This window comes from Oncorhynchus keta, unplaced genomic scaffold (assembly GCF_023373465.1).
Source record: "Oncorhynchus keta strain PuntledgeMale-10-30-2019 unplaced genomic scaffold, Oket_V2 Un_contig_19940_pilon_pilon, whole genome shotgun sequence".
In the NCBI taxonomy this organism is placed as follows: domain Eukaryota; kingdom Metazoa; phylum Chordata; class Actinopteri; order Salmoniformes; family Salmonidae; genus Oncorhynchus; species Oncorhynchus keta.
Window position 1 is genome coordinate 5,493 of NW_026281742.1, and position 5,600 is coordinate 11,092.

At 44.5% G+C, this 5,600-nt stretch overlaps 1 long non-coding RNA gene across 1 annotated transcript; it reads right to left on the reverse strand.

The window, feature by feature from the left end:
• Positions 1 to 2,895: 2,895 nt before the first annotated feature.
• Positions 2,896 to 4,629, reverse strand: LOC127920562 (uncharacterized). Its single transcript, XR_008106650.1, has 3 exons — positions 4,483 to 4,629; positions 3,111 to 3,607; positions 2,896 to 3,040 (listed from the first exon to the last, which is right to left on the reverse strand). It is a non-coding gene; the product is annotated as an uncharacterized LOC127920562 (long non-coding RNA).
• Between the last annotated feature and the right edge of the window lie 971 nt (positions 4,630 to 5,600).

A 5,600-nucleotide genomic window follows, 5' to 3' on the forward strand; every position in this document is an offset into this window, starting at 1 on the left:
CAGGAACAGGGTTGGAGTTCAAACCTCCAGGAAGGTCTCTCTCCAGGAACAGGGCTGGAGATGCCTACAGGAGGGTCTCTCTCCAGGAACAGGGCTGGAGTTTAAAACCTACAGGAGGGTCTCTCTCCAGGAACAGGGTTGGAGTTAAAACCTAAAAGATCTCTCTCCAGGAACAGGGCTGGGTTCAAACTACAAGGTCTCTCTCCAGGAACAGGGTTGGAGTTCAAAACCTAAAAGGAAGGTCTCTCTCCTGGAACAGGGTTGGAGTTAAAACCTAAAGGAGGTCTCTCTCCTGGAACAGGGTTGGAGTTAAAACCTAAAGGAAGGTCTCTCTCCTGGAACAGGGTTGGAGTTAAAACCTCCAGGAAGATCTCTCCAGGAACAGGGCGGGAGTTTAAACCTACAGGAAGGTCTCCAGGAACAGGGTTGGAGTTAAAACCTCCAGGAAGATCTCTCTCCAGGAACAGGGCTGGAGTTTAAACCTACAGGAAGGGTCTCTCTCCAGGAACAGGGTTGGAGTTAAAACCTCCAGGAAGATCTCTCTCCAGGAACAGGGTTGGAGTTAAAACCTCCAGGAAGATCTCTCTCCAGGAACAGGGTTGGAGTTTAAACCTACAGGAAGGTCTCTCTCCAGGAACAGGGCTGGAGTTTAAACCTCCAGGAAGGTCTCTCTCCAGGAACAGGGTTGGAGTTTAAACCTCCAGGAAGATCTCTCTCCAGGAACAGGGTTGGAGTTTAAACCTACAGGAAGGTCTCTCTCCAGGAACAGGGCTGGAGTTAAAACCTCCAGGAAGATCTCTCTCCAGGAACAGGGCAGGGTTTAAACCTGGAGGGTTAGGAAACCTCCAGGAGGAGGTCTCTCTCCCAGGAACAGGGCAGGAGACAGGAACAGGGCTGGGTTTAAACCTACAGGAGGGTCTCTCTCAGGGAACAGGGCTGGAGTTTAAACCTCCAGGAAGATCTCTCTCCAGGAACAGGGTTGGGTTAAAACCTCCAGGAAGATCTCTCTCCAGGAACAGGGTTGGAGTTTCCAGGAAGATCTCTCCAGGAACAGGGCTGGAGTTTAAACCTCCAGGAAGATCTCTCCAGGAACAGGGTTGGAGTTATAACCTCCAGGAAGATCTCTCTCCAGGAACAGGGCTGGAGATGCTCTAGATGCTCAAGCACCATGGATTGTACTGCGGTCAAAGTAAAGTATTTCTTATGGTACATGTCTGAGGTTGTTTTCGGTTCGTGATTTGCTGTGGAGTGGTTGCACTCTTCTCCTTGTTCTATAAGTGAAACTGTAGCCTGGTCCCAGATCTGTTGATGCCCTTGACTACTCTGTCCTTGTCAAGCCAAACAAGGCAAGAAGTAATGAAGCACGACATACCAGAAACAGACTGTCAGTCAGTCAGCTAAGGAAACTGCATATTGCTGAGTAAAGACAAAGATTGTGGATGAAACAAAACTAAACAAAGATGTCTGTCAACCCAGACAAGGATGTCTAATCAAACTGAACAAGGATGTCTAATCAAACTGAACAAGGATGTCTAATCCAAACTGAACAAGGATGTCTAATCAAACTGAACAAGGATGTCTAATCCAAACTGAACAAGGATGTCTAATCAAACTGAACAAGGATGTCTAATCAAACTGAACAAGGATGTCTAATCAAACTGAACAAGGATGTCTAATCAAACTGAACAGGATGTCTTATCAAACTGAACAAGGATGTCTAATCAAACTGAACAAGGATGTCTAATCAAACTGAACAAGGATGTCTAATCAAACTGAACAAGGATGTCTAATCAAACTGAACAAGGATGTCTAATCAAACTGAACAAGGATGTCTAATCAAACTGAACAAGGATGTCTAATCAAACTGAACAAGGATGTCTAATCAAACTGAACAAGGATGTCTGTTTAAACTGAACAAGGATGTCTTATCAAACTGAACAAGGATGTCTAATCAAACTGAACAAGGATGTCTAATCAAACTGAACAAGGATGTCTAATTAAACTGAACAAGGATGTCTAATCAAACTGAACAAGGATGTCTAATCAAACTGAACAAGGATGTCTAATCAAACTGAACAAGGATATCTAATCAAGAGCTGAACAAGGATGTCTAATCAAACTGAACTTGAAGGATGTCTAATCAAACTGAACAAGGATGTCTAATCAAACTGAACATGACTTTTCCACAAATACTTCACATATTCTGTTTGATGATGGATTATACATTTATAAACGATGACATTCATTTGTCTTCTCTTTGCTCCAAAATCTCCTCCACATTGTTCTTTCTCTTCCTATTGGTCAGAATCTCCTCCACATTGTTTTTCTCATCCAATCCTATTGGTCAGAATCTCCTCTGCATTGTCCTTTCTCTTCCTATTGGTCAGAATCTCCTCTGCATTGTCCTTTCTCTTCCTATTGGTGAGAATCTCCTCTGCATTGTCCTTTCTCTTCCTATTGGTGAGAATCTCCTCTGCATTGTCCTTTCTCTTCCTATTGGTCAGAATCTCCTCCACATTGTCCTTTATTTTCCTATTGGTCAGAATCTCCTCTGCATTGTCCTTTCTCTTCCTATTGGTCAGAATCTCCTCCACATTGTAATTTCTCTTCCTATTGGTCAGAATCTCCTCCACATTGTAATTTCTCTTCCTATTGGTCAGAATCTGCTACTTGATAAATGAACAAGGAAACAAAACATCTGAAATAAATAAGACACATTTAATCATCCCATCGTTTTGTCAAAAGTAGTGGACTCCTAAACGGAGAGTCCTGTTTCAGTCCGTCTCCGTCCACCTGATTGGAGGAAGACCCATCAGTGCACCTGTCTCTCCATGTGCTTCGCACTTCACGTGTCTGTCCTAAACGGTGCACCATGAAGGGAGGACGTGGGCTGAAACTTCCTCCATCTCAAAGTCTTCTGGATCAGGGACAGAAGACCACTGTACTGTTCAGGACGTGGGCTGAAACTACCTCCATCTCAAAGTCTTCTGGATCAGGGACAGAAGACCACTGTACTGTACAGGACGTGGGCTGAAACTTCCTCCATCTCAAAGTCTTCTGGATCAGGGACAGAAGACCACTGTACTGTACAGGACGTGGGCTGAAACTACCTCCATCTCAAAGTCTTCTGGATCAGGGACAGAAGACCACTGTACTGTTCAGGACGTGGGCTGAAACTACCTCCATCTCAAAGTCTTCTGGATCAGGGACAGAAGACCACTGTACTGTACAGGACGTGGGCTGAAACTACCTCCATCTCAAAGTCTTCTGGATCAGGGACAGAAGCCTCCTTGGTAAAACCACTGTGGTCCGCCGGGTAACAGTTCACCAGTCCGCCGAGAGAACGTCTAGAATTCTAGAACCAAGCGTTTCTTATTGAACGAGTTCAGCTGAATCTGTTTTCAGTTTGTTTTTCTTTACCGTTCGGTGCCGAATGAACACACCCAGGCCTGTCTGTCTGTCTGTGCAGTCCTAGCGTTCTGGGGGGTTGGTTTAGATGTGGAAGCCGTTGTGTTGGACGGTGAGGAACTGGAGACGGAGACTCTGAATGCTGCTCACTATCCTCCTCTGGTGGCCAATCAGAGACACACCGATACGCCTGATGTCCCTGAGGACAAGAGATACAGACACTATATGAGTTAGGTTAACTGTTTAGAGGAGATACAGACATTATATGAGGTAGGATAACTGTTTAGAGGAGATACAGACATTATATGAGTTAGGTTAACTGTTTAGAGGAGATACAGACACTATATGAGTTAGGTTAACTGTTTAGAGGAGATACAGACACTATATGAGTTAGGTTAACTGTTTAGAGGAGATACAGACACTATAGGAGTTAGGTTAATGTAACTGTTTAGAGGAGATACAGACACTATATGAGTTAGGTTAACTGTTTAGAGGAGATACAGACACTATATGAGTTAGGTGAACTTAACTGTTTAGAGGAGATACAGACACTATATGAGTTAGGTTAACTGTTTAGAGGAGATACAGACACTATATGAGTTAGGTTAACTGTTTAGAGGAGATACAGACACTATATGAGTTAGGTTAACTGTTTAGAGGAGATACAGACACTATATGAGTTAGGTTAACTGTTTAGAGGAGATACAGACACTATATGAGTTAGGTTAACTGTTTAGAGGAGATACAGACACTATATGAGTTAGGTTAACTGTTTAGAGGAGATACAGACACTATAATGAGTTAGGTTAACTGTTTAGAGGAGATACAGAGGGTCTGGGCAGGGGTGATGTTGGTGAGGGTCTGGGCAGGGTGATGTTGTAGATGTTGGTGAGGTTAGTTTGTATGCATGCGGGTGCTTTTTATTGTAAAAAATAAAATACAAATAAATAAATAAGATGAACTCAATAATACACAGTAGATTGAAGTTATATTGACTAAATAAATAATCTCTGGTCAGAATACAGGGAATAGGCTGCTATTTGGGAAGCAGCTGGCATCTCCTGATCCACTCACTCTATACTCATGGTGGAGACAGAGTCCAGGGTGGTGAACCCTGCTGCCAGGAACTGGTTCTTGTATTGGCTCATCTTGATGGAGTCCAGCCAATCACCGATGGAGATGAACAGAGGGTAGTCCGGCACGTCCTCCAGTGATTCTGGAAAACTGAGTCGATACAGAGAGGAAGAGAAATGGGAGATATGAGAGACTGAGCTGGTGGTGCCACACGCTTAGGTTACTAGCTGCTAACAGGCCAGCCAAATGCTTAGGTTACTAGCTGCTAATAGGCCAGCCAAATGCTTAGGTTACTAGCTGCTAACAGGCCAGCCAAATGCTTAGGTTACTAGCTGCTAACAGGCCAGCCAAATGCTTAGGTTACTAGCTGCTAACAGGCCAGCCAAATGCTTAGGTTACTAGCTGCTAATAGGCCAGCCAAATGCTTAGGTTACTAGCTGCTAACAGGCCAGCCAAATGCTTAGGTTACTAGCTGCTAATAGGCCAGCCAAATGCTTAGGTTACTAGCTGCTAACAGGCCAGCCAAATGCTTAGGTTACTAGCTGCTAACAGGCCAGCCAAATGCTTAGGTTACTAGCTGCTAACAGGCCAGCCAAATGCTTAGGTTACTAGCTGCTAACAGGGCAGCCAAATGCTTAGGTTACTAGCTGCTAACAGGCCAGCCAAACGCTTAGGTTACTAGCTGCTAACAGGCCAGCCAAATGCTTAGGTTACTAGCTGCTAACAGTGCAGCAAAATGCTTAGGTTACTAGCTGCTAACAGGCCAGCCAAATGCTTAGGTTACTAGCTGCTAACAGGCCAGCCAAATGCTTAGGTTACTAGCTGCTAACAGGCCAGCCAAATGCTTAGGTTACTAGCTGCTAACAGGCCAGCCAAATGCTTAGGTTACTAGCTGCTAACAGGCCAGCCAAATGCTTAGGTTACTAGCTGCTAACAGGCCAGCCAAATGCTTAGGTTACTAGCTGCTAACAGGCCAGCCAAATGCTTAGGTTACTAGCTGCTAACAGGCCAGCCAAATGCTTAGGTTACTAGCTGCTAACAGTGCAGCAAAATGCTTAGGTTACTAGCTGCTAACAGGCCAGCCAAATGCTTAGGTTACTAGCTGCTAACAGGCCAGC